The sequence below is a fragment of the Mustela nigripes genome, chromosome 5, assembly GCF_022355385.1.
Source record: "Mustela nigripes isolate SB6536 chromosome 5, MUSNIG.SB6536, whole genome shotgun sequence".
Lineage (NCBI taxonomy): Eukaryota > Metazoa > Chordata > Mammalia > Carnivora > Mustelidae > Mustela > Mustela nigripes.
In genome coordinates, this window is record NC_081561.1 from 90,658,433 (window position 1) to 90,676,733 (window position 18,301).

At 34.8% G+C, this 18,301-nt stretch overlaps 1 protein-coding gene across 5 annotated transcripts in view; it reads right to left on the reverse strand.

Annotated features, from left to right (window-relative positions):
* The window catches only part of HIVEP2 (HIVEP zinc finger 2), a 196,225-nt gene that overhangs the window by 22,666 nt on the left and 155,258 nt on the right, over positions 1 to 18,301 (reverse strand). For 4 of the 5 annotated variants that reach the window (XM_059400848.1, XM_059400846.1, XM_059400849.1 and 1 more), the window contains exons 3-4: positions 7,238 to 7,332; positions 877 to 921 (exon numbers count right to left, since the gene is read on the reverse strand). The gene's annotated coding sequence lies outside the window, so the exon portion shown is untranslated. The remainder of the gene's footprint in view (positions 1 to 876; positions 922 to 7,237; positions 7,333 to 18,301) is intronic. The other variant, XM_059400850.1, reaches the window with a different exon arrangement.

Sequence of the window (18,301 nt, forward strand, 5' to 3'; positions counted from 1 at the left end):
ACAAAGAGATCGTCATAACAGTTATCTAGTTAGAAACCAGAACCAATCCCAAATAGCCAGGCTGACCTTGGATAAATTGAAAATGATTTTTACTCTAAGGAATACTTTAAAAAAAAAAAAAAGAAGATTTTATTTATTTACTTTAGGGAGAGAGAGAGCATGAATAGGAGGGGCAGATGGAAAGGGAGAGAATATGAAGCAGACGCCACGTGAGCGCAGTGGGACTTGATCTAAGGACCCTGAGATGGCAATCTGAGATAAAACCAAGAGTCAGAGGCTCAACAGATTCTGCCCAGGCACCCTTCCCAGCAATACTTTTTATAGCTGTCACATTAGTTCCACAATTAAAAGATATTAATTTCAAACATGGCATTAAGTCATAAGCATAAATTTCTTCAATGCTTTAATTTTGGTCATCCTTTTATATACTCCTTAGTTTCAGTTAGAAAAGCATTTAAAAGAAAGCTTCTGATTGATATCATTTATGTAATCGTAACATTTTTTAAAGGCTTCATTAAAATAAATTTAGACCTATTTCTGAACAAGTTGTATAAATTACATACTTAAGTGTATAACATATTTCTTATATGGACATTTTATAGATTAATATATGTATAATAAAACAAATACATGCAAAACATATTTCAAATATTTAAGTATATCATGTATTTTATATATATCTATATTTATATTAACATACAATACAGATATATTTTATAGATTAAAACCGGTGATCAGCAGAGCTAGCTAAGACTATAAGAATTAAAGATTGTCCCAGATCTTGGGAAAAGGCAGGAAAATAAACAATTATAATATCTTCATAAAACTTGAAAAACAAAATACATTTTTGTGATAGTTTGAAAATGTTATGATTACCTGAATGGTTTAGCATTCTCATGGACATGATTGTCTTGACGCTTCCTGGGTAGAAAATAAACGCAGTTAGGAAAAATTGTTCCATGAAACCACAACATTGCTGTATATAAAGGTCAGTTTAATGTAATGTGCCCTAAAGAAAAAAAAGATTAACCAGTGACTTCTCTGAATATACTCTGCTAAAGCAGTAAACTTTATATTAACTCTGTCCAAAACAACTGAGAGGGAAAAAATTATTAAAAATTGAGTAGCATTTTCTAATATATAAGATTATTATATCAAAACATCTTAGTTTCTTGACACAAGTAGCCTGGTTCTAATTAGTTAAATATTTTTTAACGATTTTATTTATTTATTTATTTGAAAGGCAGACAGCATAAATGGGTGGGGAGAGGCAGAGGGAGAGGGACAAATAGACTCCCCACTGAGCAGAGAGCCCCACACGGGGCAGGATCCCGGGATTGTGAGATCATGACCTGAGCTGAAGTCAGGCACTTAACTGACTGAACCACCCAGGTGCCCCTAATTCCTTAAGTATTAAAACTTGAGAATAGTGGAGGGTTTTTATTGAGCCTATAGGTTTGCACATTTAAATTTATATCACAACAAATCAAGGAATTCTCCAGATGGCTGTGAATGGCTCAGGGAAACTTAACAACTTAGAAATAATTAGATTTTAAGTGAATAGTCATCTTCCATAAGTGAATGGCCATTGTCATACCCAGAGGATTCTGAGAATTTCAGTGTTCAACTCTATCAATTATGATGAAAACTGAGATGCTTCCCTGATAGGCAGTGTGGCAGTGCTTATCAAAGTAAGAAAGAATATAGTCTTTGGCCCAGAAATTCCATTGTTGGAAATTTATCCTTACAGAGGTACCTGCACAAGTGCACAAAGACATGCATACAAGGACAGCTTAAATTAAAATATGACTCCGCTAGGGGACGCCTGGGTGGCTTAGTGGGTTAAGCCTCTGCCTTCGGCTCAGGTCATGATCTCAGGGTCCTGGGATGGAGCCCTGTATCGGGCTCTCTGCTCGGCGGGGAGCCTGCTTTCCTTTCCCTCTCTGCCTGCCTCTCTGCCTACTTGTGATCTCTGTCTGTCAAATAAATAAATAAAATCTTTTAAAAAATATATGACTCCATCATAAACTCAGCCATTTAAAAAAATAAAGTAAAGCAATATGTACCCATATAGGAACTCATCCAGAAGATAGTAGCATTGAATGTTAAAAACAACAATAAAAAACTCACTGCACCCTAGGAGGCATTTAAGAAAAACGTAATCTACAGGGATGCCAAATGGCTTTTAACTCTCCTTAAATTAAACTGTGAAGTAGAATCAGGGAGTCAGAAGAAGGGGCATATGCCCCTTCCATATCTCTCACTACTTTTTACCTTATGATTTTTGGTGATTTTTCTTTTTGTTTTTGTTTTTCTTTTTTCTTTTTTTTTTTTTAGGGAGAGAGAGAGAGAGAGAGAGCAGAAGCAGGGGGATGGGGGAGGGGCAAAGGAACAGAGAGAATCTCAAGCACACGCCCTGCTCAGCACAAGCCCAACTCTGGGCTTGATCTCACAACCCTCAGATCATGACCTAAGTCAAAGGAACAAAAGTCTTTTGGGTGGGGAATATTTGTAACAAGACATCTGTAATCAAAAGTTCCTTCTGCTAAGAGTCAGTGATTTGTAAAGCAATAGATGGAAAAACTAACAATATGCATATTAACTTTGGTTTGCTGGAAAGTTTTACTATTGGATTGAATTTTTCTTCCACACCGATCTTCTGCATACTTTTATAGGTAATAAGACAAAAACTGAAAGAGAAGTAACGGCCCTATCATACTGCAATGCAAATTTACTTCAGTCAGAGCAATCGTGCTAACAAGAATATGCAATGTCGAACCCAAATTGACTGAATTTTTTCTCTAATTAACTAAGTATTTAAGGTTTATGTAAACACAACCACCATCAGACTTTTAATGGTGAATAGTACCCTCTAAATGGAAAGCACAGTGTATTTTCAACTCAACAGATACAACTGTGAGCCTCTCCTCAACTAGGAGGTAGAGCTTGAACTGAGTAATTTCTAAGTTACTTTTCATATGTAATATTTTACATGACTTTGACCTGTATATGCAAGTAATATTTGTAATTATTTGCAAGTAATAACAATGATAATGCTTACCATTAATAAGTAATATCAATGATAATGATATGGCATTTACCATATGCCAGATACTGATACAGAGCTTCCTAGGTGTTACCTTATTGGCTCTTCATGACAACTCTATGTGATAAGTGTTATACCTATTTGACAGAATCATGAGCCTGAGGGAGGATCAATCTCCTTAGGGAAGTTGACTGTCAGAACCAGTCAAACCCAGGTTTGGCTCACCTCCAAGCCTACAAGATCTCATCTCTCCCATCCACTTAGGCTAGTAAGTTTTATCGTAACTTAATACATCTTCAGAAATACTTTCTCCTAAATATTGTCCCTTGGATTTTAATATTTCTAGTCCTTAAATTGTTCATCGTCTTGGGAGAATATATGAGTTTTACATGGTTATACTATAGAAAGTGTCCTCAAAATGCCACTTCCTAGAAATCACACAAATCCATAATTTAAATAATGTTCAAAATGACTAAATTGTACAAACTATATATTGTCAAAATATAAAGTATTAAGAACAGTATTATGAGGACAGCTTCTTGTGAGAACATGAGAAGTTATCATGACAGATAATTGAAGTGCTTTGAAAAGTGCTCCTTTTTGAGGAAAGGAAGAAGCTCACAAGTGAAAATTAGGCATATGGTCACTTCCCATTCATTGGTTTACCCAGAATAACATAAAATTTTGCTTTAAAACACTGACTTCAAATTAAGCAATTACATAAAATTTTTTTGGAAAAATAGGATTGGAATAATACATTTAATAATTAAATAGAGTAAAACATTTTATTTAGTAATGAGATAATATCTTTATAAATCACACAGTTTTAATTTCTGTGGTATATGGTAGTAAATTAAAACCATTATACCCTAAACAACACATACACAATTCTTATTCACTAAGAACATATTATAAAAAAAGAGATGCACAAATTAAAATCACACAAAGGCAGTACTATTTTGTTATTAAAGAATGAGCCAGAAGATGAAGAAAAGTGACATACCAAAGATTCAAAAGCCGGTATTTCGTGGTCAGAACAAAAATTACCTAGAAAGTTTAGTTAATTGTGGAGCTTAAATTTTAGGAAAAGAGCCTATTCAGGAAAAGTCAAAATCTACTATTTTATTTAAAAAATCGATTTTGCTGATATCACATGGGACCATTCCATATTCCAATAGCATTTATTATCCAGAAAATTTTAAAATTCAAAACTTTGATCCCAGTCAAAAAATACATTGACAGTATAATACAGTTATGCAAATAGCTTCTGTCAGGGAGACCATTCCCTTTTAAATTTCTAAAGACAAGCCTACCTAAAATGTCCAACCATGTTATCTCGAAACTGGATGATCGTCTGAACCACGTTCCCTACTTCAGGTCATACCGGAAGAGCTTCTGTCTGTGTCTGAGCTAGAGGTCTCAGCAGGACTGGGGATCCCTCTGGTCTACCTTCCTCTAAAATCCAACATCTCATTTTTCACTGCAGTGAAAAGCTTAAGAATATCACGAGGGAATTGGGAACTACTCCTATTTCACATCTACCTTTTACATTAGATTTTAAACATAGCTGAGAATATAGCATTTCTCTTCAACACCAGCCTTGGAGAGGCTTCAAATAACTGCTATCCATAAAGTCAGTTTCCTTCTTGCAGTTTCTGAGACATATGGAGACAAATAGGAGGGAGAAAACAAGAATGATGGGTCCTTAGAGGAATATACTGATCATGTTCTTAAACCATTAAAAATGTGACTCTCTTTATCAATCTCTTGTCTACAGTTGTTTTATCTTGGAAATGGGAAAGAATTTGCCATGTAAGTTGTGTGTACCATAGATCTATTACTGGGCATAGCATATTTGTCTTGTTAAAACCAGACAGGATTTGGGAATGTTCCACAATCTCTTTGCTGCTCCCCTCAACTTCCAATCGAGGGAAGAATTCACTTTTAATCTCAAGGCTTTCAAAGTTGAATCCAAGATGAGATGATAACATTCATCTCTTTTTGTTAGGTGTTACTTTTAATCTAACTACCAACAATGATAAATTCCTGAGCTTCTGTCTTATTGTTTAAATGTATGAAAATGCTTATTAATAGGGAAATGGTAATAATATTATTACGACCCATCAAAAGTGCCCTTGTATGTGCCTGCAGCTTTACTTACATTTTCTCAATAGACATCTATTTGGCACTATGAAATCCATAGTTATGTGGTTAATTACAGCTATATCACTTCTCTATTTTGAAGCTATGTCTCATTTTTCATATTCCTAAATGTACGCTAAAAGTTAAATTTCCAGTTTTCCCAATCAATTGATATGTTCAAAAAATGTAATATTAGAGCAATCCTCATATGGGGAGGAAAAAAAAAATACCCAGCCAGTTATTTCATTCTGTGAGATTTCTTTTTATGGTAAGCAAACCCACGCAGAGTCATTTTTGGCACCCATTGCCAACAAAGGAGAGATATTCCAAACACAATTTCGCATTCACATTTGAAATTTTCCCAATGTCTTTGAGCTCTACGAAAGGAGTGAGATATTTCGTTGGAGAATATGACTCTGGGGTTTCCTGTGGATGGTGCTCCAGCCGGTAGAAACCCTTCAAGGCGGTAAAGACAGGCACTGCCTGGCAGCATAGGCACATTTTTCAGAGGGGGACAGTGTTGAAAAAGATATTATCCTCTGCGTGGCTATTACATGGAAGAGTTGCATTTTTCTAAAAGTGTGCCCTCTCCCTTGGCCACTCTTCACAGTCCCACTCAAATAAATTTGGCACCCAGTTAAATAATTTCCTCAGACAGGCCTTGAAAGGAAAGGCACAGAAACAGCCTCCCGTATAGACCTCAACAGAGGTCTCTTCAGGATAACAGCTGGGTGGGATTGGCAGGAAGGCAGGCTTGCTCTGCAGACGAATAAAGGCTTACAGTATCCAGAGTTGTCAATCTGGGATCTTTTGCTTAGAAAAACACTATCTTAGAAAAAAATCTTTACCTCAGGAAATTAATCATTACTTGCGTGGTGGCAAAAGTCAAGTGTGCATCACATAATAACATCCTAAATAATGATGGTATAAAATGACTGGTAACAGACACTACCTCTCTACTTTCATAATCTTAGTATTAAACATTTTTAAAAATCAAAGTGGTCATTTGGCCTTTTTTGAGAATGAGGGGGGTATTACACTTGTAAACAAGTATGCACATCTTAAAATAGCAATTACTGAATAAAACTTTGGAAGCCGTTTCCATATATTTGCTTTTAAAATGCCAGAGATCAATTACCAAATATTTTAAGAAATATATGAGCATCTCAGGGCACAATCATGGTCTCACAAATCAATACCACATAGGAGGACTGGGTAAGGGGGAAAAGGATCTACAAAAAAACTGTGACCATTGCCAGAATCCAGCTGAATACAGACTTATTTCCACAGGATGATTAAAAAAAAGGCACCGTTCTGAAAGCCAAATTCATTATAAATGCTTCTTTTATTAGTAAAAATCCCCATAACAACCTTAGTTCTCCCTAAAATAAGCCAAGTTGCCAATATGAGTAGGATACTGTATATTAATATAAAACCCTGCCAATTGAGAGAACTTTTAGAAAAAAGTAAAAATATTTTGATGATTACCCTCTAATTTGACATATGTTAAAATCCAATTTGATATTTAAAACCTAATGGAAAACTAAACTGTGTATTTTTCCACACTGGCTACACTGAGGGCATGATTGCAGATGTTTGTATAGTTTGCATATTTAGTCAAGGTATTTATGGCTTATTTTGACTGCAGCCTGCTTCTTTCAATATCTTGTTCTAAAAGTTTTTTGCAGGTTTTTTGTTGTTGTTGTTGTTGTTTTGTTTTGTTTTGTTTTACAATTGAGATTTTTTTTCCTCCTTTGTAGAGCCAAAATAATTATGATTTACTAAGTAGAATATTACATGAAAATAAACCTTGCCAGAAAGAAATTCTCTTAAATGAGATTATCTTAACTAAAGGAATTATCATTGCAACTGGTTTGCAAAACAAAACAAAACTTTCACAACCCTTTTTTCTGGAGAGGGCATATGTATTGTTTCCTACCTGATTTAATGTCGAAGTTGGTTTACATATGGGTACATGGTAGGCCAAAACTGCTTTTCAAGTTAAATATAAAAACAATTAGAATAAAGTAATAAATTGTAGTTATTAACCTGTTATCCACATATCAAAAGACGGCATCACAACCATCGATGCCTTCCACGAGGCCGACTCTCCCCACAGGAACTCATTCACAACTTCGGGGAATCTAAAAAATGAACAAGACTATTTTTTAAATGATGGCACTTGTAGTCAATTTAAGAGGCATGCTTTCTTCATTCACAGAAACTGCTTTCTTTGAGGAAAGAAAATTTGGAAGAGGATCTCTCAAGAAGACATTTTTTTTTTCCTGAAGAAAAAAATTTCCTCTCTTTTAACATAGTTAAAATCTTTTGAACAAATACTTGTATTCAAAAGAGAATTGCCTATACCAGCAAAAGTGGGGGCAATTAGGAAAATAATGGCAGGGTTATATCTTAACATATTGGAACTAGAAATTATGCCTTGGCTGTGCATGACACAGTCCCGCCTTCAAGCTGAGAGTCTTATAAAACTTACTGTGGTATATCAGCAAAGAAATTCCAAAGGATGAAATCTCAGATAACCTCGTCGCGAATTCTTTTCTATAGTTTATTTCAGCAATGTTATGTTCTGGGTTAAAATTAATTTCTGAAATAGGAAGCCAAAACCAACCACACTAAAATCCTGAGACTTAACAAGAAATAAAGGAAAGGACTTTCTCATACTTAGAATTAATATTTACCCAACTTTAATCCAAATAAATGCATGGAAAGTCAATCAAACTACTTAATCCAAGTAGATTAATCAACCGTTTTAAGACGGTTTACTTCCCTATACAAAAGGCCATATAAAAGTATTATTATATTATTCTTAGATGGTTATTGTATATTTGTTCCTTTTTTTTTTTTAATATTGCTTTTTCTTCCAGACAAGTTAGAGTCTCATAGGAAGGACTAAAGATTCAAGACATGGCAAAATGTGCCTTAATCCAGGCCTACTTCATGTGAGCATTCAAAGTGCTCAAAGGAAGTAGTTCGCTTTAACGTCCCCCCTTTCCACACCACCACAGTATCACTTCCGGACCCCCTGTGCGCTTTGAGATCTGAATCATTATAAGCAAGTAGGCCCACTTGGTTCCTCAAAAGACACAAAAGGTACAAAAAGAGCTTCCGCAATTGAAGCAAGAACCTCGTCAGCAGCCAGATGAATGTGGGTGGTCAGATAAGATTCTGTTGCTGCAAAGGGCAAATTATTAAGCAAATGCTAGATTTATTTTCTTTTTAAAACTTTGTTCTCCTTGCCTCAAATCAACCATTTGCTGGTACTGAAAATGACACTTGACAAGCTCTACTGCTCTCCAAATTGAAAGCTTCATCAAAGCCAAAGAGCATGATTGATTAAATACTGAAAGGAAAAGACATATATTCTATAAGATAATTAACTGTATCTATATTTTTAACAAACCAAATAACACCTCTTTAAAGAAAAAAAAAACAATCTAAAGTGCTTTAAAAACACACACACAAAAACTATACTTTGGCAATATGACCAACTCTAAAGTAAAGCATGGCAACCCTCCAGACCAAAAAAAAAAAAAAAAAAATTAATAAATCACTGAGCTATTTTGCACTCCAAACAACATTCACCCATGACATAAATGGGCCAAGAATCTATAGATACAGCTATTTACAGGGAACAATAACTTGCAGTATTCAGTGACTACATATGATTGACAATCCCATAGTCACTGAACTTAAGAGGTAATTAAGGAAAAGAAGAACATAGCCGCTAGAAAGCCAGCATGGGCACCCACTCCTTCCAACTGAGTTGCAAACTATAGATAGGTACCCAACCATTCCCAATCCCAGAAATCCTCATTCCTGCCAACAGCTTCCACAGGCAAAACAGAGCACAAGAGTATCCCTCAGACAAGCTGTGACAGGGCAATGTTCCCAGTTCTGAATCTGCTTTTCCAGGCTTAACTTTCCAGGACTATGGCTACTAGAAATAGGAAACACTTATCTCATAACATGCACAAATATTTGGAATTTGAGATTAGAGAACATCCCTTTTTTCCCTCAATAAGATTGAAATTTCTTTGACATGCCTTACAATTCATGACCTCTTCAATGTTTGGTTTTCCCTTGGAAAACAAAAAAATCAGTGGCAGGGATATTACACTTCCATTTTACCTTAACGAAACTTCCAGGTAATTAGTGTGATTTTAAGGCAAAGATCTGGGTGATATTAACATGAAAGATATGACACCAACTTTGGTGACTGTACACAAATAATTTTGTTGTAAATTAGAATCAGTAACGGCTTCTACAAAGGAGGCAGTTATTACTATTACCATAAAGACCTGAATATAACCATCTCAGAAAATGATTTTTGCATTAATTTTAAATGAGTTTTGGGGCCTGTCTCCTTATCAAAATACAAGACAAATCTTTCCTCAAATAGTTCTTGAGAATGTAGTGTGACAACTTATGCTTATGTTCCCTGGAAATCAAGACTTCACACAGTATACTCTTAAACGATGGAACAAAAGAGGAGAGATTTTCATTTCTTTAACTTTGCTTTTCGGTTATTAGATTCATAAGAAATCATCAAGCAATGAAACTTTAATATTTAATAAAACTAACAATTTTAATTCAGGAAGTGTTAATGGATCTTGTTAAATAACCCCACATCATTTAAAATTCTTTCCTAAATAGGGGGTGAAAATTATCTTTCACTTTACGAAGTACAGACTGATTTTTCTGTCATCTATAGGCTTACAGGAGAGTTCCTCAAAAATATTTTCCAATTCCCCCATCTCCAGCATGTAAAAAATACTTGGAAAATTTGATCATTACTGTTTCTGTCCCAGTGGTTTCTCAACCCTTCTACTCTTAAAAAATCTTGGCATTAGATATTTATTCTTGGATGCTTATAAGGTATTGTCACTAAGCCAAGCAAGGAACACACTGAGCTGTGGTAGTAAATGATAGACGAGATAGATAGATAGATAGATGATAGGTAGGCAGATAGATAGATAGATATGTTTTTAAATATCCATTACTGGTAGGATTTTTCATTATTTCCAATCTCTATATTTTCCAAATTATTTTGAGACAAGTTAGGACTTAATAGTTTAATATGACTTTCTGATGAGTCTTGCAAAACGTTAAAGCTTCATTGGCAAATTCCTTGTGCAAATATAAGTACCTTCCATCATTCTTTTTTTTCCCCCCCTTAGGTTAAATAAATGCACACTAGATCATAATTTTAGAAGAGCTGATAAGATAAACCAGTTGCATTTTAGATGAGAGTTGTCACTATTAAAAATAATTATTATTCGCATCAACTCTATGAAAAATGGCAAATAGGACTGGAAACAAGATATGGTCCTTCTGTTTCTCATTTAAAAGAAGCGTTTAAATATGACATGTTTAAAAGAATGAACACTGCTCTTCACACACTAGAGAAGAGATACTTATATTCAATAGTAGTAAAAGAAATTCCAAAGTAGTAGGTAGAGATGGGAGAAGGGTACTTAAAGAGAAATGCATGCTCATGATACATTTCAATTCCTCCAGATTCTTGAAGAGAGGCATCTTCTCCCCACCCAAAAAAGGGAAAAAAAAAAAAAAAAAGGCTCTAAATGGGCCCACTTCGGAGTGTCTGGTGTGGCAAGGTTAAGAGGTAGCTGGGAGGTAGTAGAGAAGGCAGGCACACATGATGACATGACGACAACACACACACACACACAGACACACATACACACAGACACACACACACACTTTGATTGGTGTGATGATTATAAGCTTAGATCTTTGGAAGCAGTTTGTAAATCAAAGTGAAGGTTGGGGCTGGGTTTGAAGTGGAAAGAAGAAGAAAAAGGGTTAAAGAGATACAAATAGGAAAAGGAAAAGGTAGTAATTTTTGGAACATGGAACAATTAATTACTGGGACAAGGCAGAGGCTCTGAAAAGTCACAAAATGTGTGTGGGAAAAGGGAGTTTCCACAAAAGGAAGTTGGGGCAAACTGAATCAAATTCACCTATTTTGTCTTTTTGCTTAGGGTTCTGGTTCTAGAAACTGCTTGTGAACATGATCCCAGAGCTACCTGTGGTCTTTGCTGCTTCTCAGCATGTAGCTGCTGCTGGAGCACAGACAAGACACAAAATAGAACATTGTGTAAATTAATATTACTCAAAACAACCAAAAAAGTAGGCGCATGTGATTTAGGGATATAACTTAAGTCTCCTTAATTAGATTTTTTGGTCACTATTTAATGACACTTTTAGGCGTTTGTCAATGCCCACTATGTACCAGAAAATGGGCTAAGTTAGCAAAATACAGAAAGGGAGAGGCAAGCTCTCTATTTAAGACTTCAGAGCCTAATAGGGTGATATTCATGAACAAACAATTTTTACAGAAAATAAAATAAATTCAGTGAAAATTTTAATTTTCCTAAAATGAGTAAAAGGTAGAAAAATTAGTTGTCAGAGTGTTTTTGGTGCTTTGACTTATGTCAAATATAAATATAGTACAGGGAGAACACAAAAGAGGGAATGGTCAATTTTATTGAGAGAACTAGGAAAGGTTTAGTGAGGAATAGATATTGAGTAAGTCTTCAAAGAAAACTCTGCTAATACACAAAACTACACAGTTCTCAATGTGAGTTTGAGAAATAAATACACTTGTCTGGTATATCATTCCAGTTTTTCTCTAACTGTATATGTTTTTAGGAATGGTGAAAAGTTAGTTCACAGAGTTACTTAAGGAATAAGGTGTTCTCGTTAATACAACCTTATGGTTAGGGAAAACTACAGAGAAAATGATTTTTGTTTTAACATCTGCTAGTGATTATTTTCCAAAGTATATGAGGCTTCTTCTTGAGTTAATTAGAGTCTCCTGAACATAATTTAACCTTTCTTTGATGATTCAGTATCGAATAGTGCTCTCCAGTCCTTACTCTGCATCTGGACTGAGATCATCTGGTATTGGCTATGCAAACTTCTCCCCACATGTGATTCCTAAGCACATGTTATATTTTCCAAGATCACAGTTGTAACTGAGATTTGTTTTCTTGATCACAGATTTGACATCAAATAAGTCATACCTAACTTGTTTCAGGAGCAGGTATATAACTATCCACTTCTATCATCATTAATTTTTGAATCTATTCTAAATCACACAGGGAGTAATAAGTACTGTGAAACATTTCAGAAATCATTCAATCCATCAGTCAACTAACAGAAGAAAAGGGTGAGAACCAGAAAAATCAAAAGATTTCCTTAAGGAGCTAACAGGTCATTATGATGGCTTGAGGCTATTGTTTAGGTCTTCAAACTTCAAGTCAATTATTTCCCACTCTCCACACTACTTCCTCTAATCTGTCCTTTATTGCAGAAACAGATTAAAAGGAATGAAGAATAAATAGCACTGAACTTTAAATGAGGGAAAACGATTATCATCCATACTTTAAAACTAACTGGTCAAAGAAACAGAAAATAACAGCAGCTAAAAACCAATGCTCCCATTGAACTGGCTAACAATTTTTACAGAAAATAAAATAAATACAATGAAAATTTTAATTATCCTAAAATGAGTAAATAGTAGAAAAATTAGTTGTCAAGATAATCAATTTCTACAAGTAGTCCATCATTTCATATCCAAACCAAAAATGTTTATTTGTCTTTAAATTTATTTAATTTTCCAGCAAAAGCTATTTTCTGTTATCAAGTTTCTTATGTTGTTATAATGAAAAAATTTTTAAATTAAGCATTTTAAGTAAAATTATGCAATCACTTTCCCCAAAGTAAGGATAGCTCTTTCACTAATAGCCAATGGAGGTATGCTCTTTGGTTCATAATAACACAATTTCACCAAGGAGGCATGTAGAAATATGGTAACCCCATCTCCACAACTATTATTTCTCTGTCAGAATGGTATATGTTGCCTTGTTTTTTTCAAAAGGGCAAGAAGAATTAGATGTTTTGTATGATTAAAACTCTTACTATTTTTGGTGCAATTTTAAATGGGACTATTTTCTTAATTTCTCTTTCTACCTCTTCATTATTAGTGTACAGAAATGAAATGCAACACATTTCTATATATTGATTTAGTGTGCTGCCACTTCACAGAATTCATTTATCAGATCCAGTAGTTTTTTGGTGGAGTCTTTAGGGTTTTCTATATCATGTCATCTGAAAATAGTGCAGTATTACTTCTTTCTTAGCAATTTGTTTACCTTTTATTTCTTTTTCTTGTCTGATTTCTTGCACAAAAAAAAAAAATATATTTAAGAATAAACTTAACCAAGGAGGTATAAAGCCCTATTCTCTGAAAACTATCAACTGATGAAAGTGAAAACAACACAAACAAATGGAAAGATATTCCATGCTCATGGACTGGAAGAACAGATATTGTTAAAATGTTCATTTTACCCAAAGTGATCACAGATTTAATGCAATCCTCATCAAAAAGCCAATAGCATTTATCATAGAACAAGAACAAATAATCCTAAAATTTGACAGAATCACAAACAGCCAAAGCAATCTTGAAAAAGAAGAACAAAACTGGAGGTATAACAATTCCAGATTTCAAGATCTACTACAAAGCTATAGTAATCAAAACAGTATGGTATTGGCACAAAAAGCAGATGCATAGATTAACAGAGCAGAATAGAGAGCCCAGAAATAAACCCAAGAATTTATGGTCAATTAATCTTTGACAAAGGAGGCAAGAATATGCAATGAACAAGACAGTCTCTTCAACAAATAGTGTTGGGAAAACTGGATAGCAACATGCAAAAGAATGAAGCTGGACCCCTTTCTCACACTGCACACAAAAGATAAACTCAAAATGGATTAAAAACCTAATGTGAGCCCTGAAGTCATAAAAGTCCTAGAAGAGAACACAGGCAGTAATTTCTCTGATATCATTCATAGCAACATTTTTCTAGATAAGTCTCCTGAGGCAAGGGAAGCAAAAACAAAAATAAACTACCGGGACTACATCAAGATAAAAGCTTCTGCACGTCAAAGGTACCTATAAGCAAAACTAAGAGACAACCTCCTAAATGAGAGAAGATATTTGCAAATAACACATTCGATAAATAGTATCTAAAACACAGAAGGAATTTATACAACTCAGCACACACAAAAAAACAAATAATCCAATTTTAAAAGGGCAGAGGACATGAACAGACATTTCTCCAAAGAGGACCTACAGATGCCTCATAGGCACATGAAAGGATCCTCAACATCACCCATCATGCATTCTTGGTGGAATGTAAACTGGTTTAGCCACTGTGGGAAACAGTATGCAGGTTCCTCAAAAAGTAAAAATTAGAACTACCAGATAATGCCAGTAATTCCACTACTGAGTATTTGCCCAAAGAATATGAAAACCCTAATTTGAAAAGATATATTTACTCTTATGTTTATGGCAGCATTATTTAATTATTTACAATAGCCATGATATGGAAGCAACCCAAGTGCCCACCAACAGAAGAATGGATAAAGAAGATGTGATATATACATATAATGGACTATTACTCAGTCATAAAAAAGAATGAAATCTTGCCATTTGCAACAACATAAATGGATCTAGAGACAGAGAATATAACACTAAGTAAAATAAATCAGAGAAAGACACACACCGTATAATTTCACTCATGTGGAATTTAAGAAAAAAAATAAATGAACAAAGGAAAAAAGAGATAAACCAAAACCAGACTCTTAAATGCAGAGAAAAAACGGATGGCTACCAGAGGGGGGACATCAGTGGGAGGACAGGTTAAGTAAATGAAGGGGATTAAGAGTACACTTTTCAGGGGCGCCTGGGTGGCTCAGTGTGTTAAGCCACTGCCTTCAGCTCGGGTCATGATCTCAGGGTCCTGGGATCGAGTCCCACATCGGGCTCTCTGCTCAGCAGGGAGCCTACTTCCTCCTCTCTCTCTCTCTGCCTGCCTGCCTCTCTGCCTACTTGTAATCTCTCTCTGTCAAATAAATAAATAAAATCTTTAAAAAAAAAAAAAAAGAGTACGCTTTTCACAATGAGTACTGAGTAATGTATAAAATTGTTGAATCACTATGTTGTAGACCTGAAACTAATATAATGTTGTATGTTAATTATACTGGAATTAAAATAAAAATATCTTTTTTGTTTTCTTGGTTGTGAACATTTTTATTTTTATATTCCAATTCTTTTTTTTTCCCCTTTCTTTCAATTCCCACTATTCTATCTCTTAATGTTATTATGGTAGGTAAATAACCACTTCCTGCCAAGCTTTCTTAAATATTTACCCTAACTAAATATTTGGAGGATAAAACCAGAGGAGGACTATTTGGCTACTCTACTCTAACAAGAAATACAACAGCAAAGTCGTAATTTCAATATATTGTGTTCTCAAATTTTACCTTTTCCAGTGCTTATGCTTACTCTTTGGTTGCTACAGGTAAACACAAGTAAGGTAATGATTCCTTCTCCAACTTCTCCAACTTTTCCTCTTGGATGTGCCAAGATTAGCATCAAGGCCAATGTTAACTTTGGATTATGGGAACAAAGAGAATAGAGAAAACAAATAGTAAAATAAGCATTATTTTATAAGAATGCATAAAACAGGCTGACTTTGTCTGAAGGAAAAATCCATCTCTCACAGTAGACCCTCCCATGTGAATGGAAATAATACCAGAAGCAATGAATGTATAACTGAAAATAGGAATTTCATTTCGTATCTCATGCTACAACCAATTCTCAAGTCGGAGAGAAAAAGAATCATCTTAGTTCCCTACATTATGTCTACCCACAATAAAGATCCCTGAAGAAAAAAATCAAGGCAAGGCCTATGACATATCATATGTAACACCTGACCGGATGGGCCCTGTCTGCCTCTAATAACTGAGCAGCTGAAATAATCAATTCTATCTCCTTTCTTGAAAATTCTTACAGAGTGAGGAAGTTGACCCATGTGTCAGTGTAGAAGTGAGCAACCTCAGTAAGTCAAAGAGCACATCTTGATTTAGCACTGTCCTGGATTAGCAAGGCACACAGACTTCGGAAAAGGACATAATGTTAGCACACAGCAAATATTCTGAACCTCATTCAGTTATTATCAGAGTTCAAGAAAGCATATGATCAAAGAGGGCTTGAACAACAAAGCAAGCCTCAGCAGAGGTACGTGGTTCAAACAGAAGCCATGTTTTACCCAAAGGAAGTAAGCAGAAAACCTTTAAAATTATCTATGCTATGTGGTTGTTCAGGTACTCCCCTGACACTTTGATAAACTCTGGATGGCATATTTTCAGCCCCATCTTGGAATATATTGTTGCCCACAAAGTGTAAGGCTAGAAAAATCCCCACGGTTTCAAGCAGGCATTTATAAGATCCTCTTGGGTAAACTCTGTCAGATAATTCCAGAATTCCACCTGCAGGCCCTTTCACACAATCAAATGACATTTTTCCCAAAGCTTTTATAAACTAATGAAATGAAATAAAATATCATTGGAATGTAAATTTCATATTTATTTGAATTTGAATCCAGATATTACTGATTTACTTACAATATATATGTAATCTAAGTATCATACATTACATAAAAAACATATATTATATCTGACATTTAGACAACTTCAATAAAACTTACCAAGAAAAACTGAATTAAGAATAATGTTCAGGTGTGGAATTCAAAGATAAGTAAGACAAAATTCCTGTTTTCAAATGGCTTACTGTCTAATAAGCAAGAAAACCACATAAACAAGTTAGAAAAGCAACAGGTACATAAAGTGGAATTGCGGATTCACAGAAACAAAAGATAGTTTGGGAAAACTGTCTTTAAGAAACATGATCTTGGGCCTTGAAAGGCTAGGATTTGGCAAGCAGAGATGCAAAGAAAAGGCATTTAATGTGAACATACTGTTCAAAAGGGAAGGGCCAGGGATGCTGGAGAAACTGTGACTGGCATATTCGATATAATGAGGTAATGGAAGTGGGACTGAGAAGGGAAGGTGGTGGCAGATGATAAAGGAGCTTCATTTGGTAGATAATGAGAGCCAGTAGAGGTTCTTTTTTTTTTTTTCCTAGTTCTCTTTTGGTGATTTTTTTTTTTTATTGTTTGATTTTGTTTTATTAGAAGACAGACTTCTCATGTTATATTGAGGTTATTGGATAATTTCCTGCTTATCTTGGCCATTGATATTCTTTTTTTTTTTTAAATATAATTTTTTATTTTTTATAAACATATATTTTTATCTCCAGGGGTACAGGTCTGAGCGTATCATGCTTAGCGAAATAAGTCAAGCGGAGAAAGACAACTATCATATGATCTCCCTGATATGAGGAAGTGGTGATGCAACATGGGGGCTTAAGCCAGTAGAGGTTCTAAGCACACTGCCACAATCACAGAAACACTTAACAAGTTCACATTTAGAGCCTATATCTTTCCATCCCTTTTGGGGCAAATTTCTGCAAATATGTAGTCTGAAAAAAACTCAAGATTAAGAAGTCTGTTTTAAGACAAGGATGATGAGAAGGAAAGGGGGAAAGATCCAAGTCATAAGATAATTAGTGGGATAAACTCTCAGAAAAGTAGGAAAGAAGCGCAAACTCAAAAACATAAATTAAGAGATCCGTTTCAGCATCAAGAATGGAAACTTTTCAATTTTAGACTGGAAGGACAACAGAAATAATGAGAGAACCTTTTAAATAGAGAGAACCCTTTAAAGAGAGAGGGGGAAAAATGGAGAAATTCCCTGAAGATGTGTTGAACCTACTCAGAAAAGTAGAAGGCTGATGAGGGTAGGAGAGGGAGCTAGAGTTAGTGAAGGCTTCATAAGTTTAAACATCCATTTGTCTGAGTTCTTAGACATTTAACAGTCTTAGGAAGAACACTCTTTGTTTTTAGGTTATTTAAGAAGAGGGTTTTGCCCCAGAATACATGTAAAATTTATCTAAGTTGATAAATATATCCAAATAATATATTATCATATCAAGTAATACAATAAACAATTACATTTATCCTTTATTTTTCAATCAAACTCCGAGGCTAATGAACTATAAGCCACTCTTTATGAACAGTAGATTTAAGACAATTAAAAAAATTGGGGGCACCTGGGTGACTCAGTGGGTTAAAGCCTCTGCCTTCGGCTCAGGTCATGATCCAA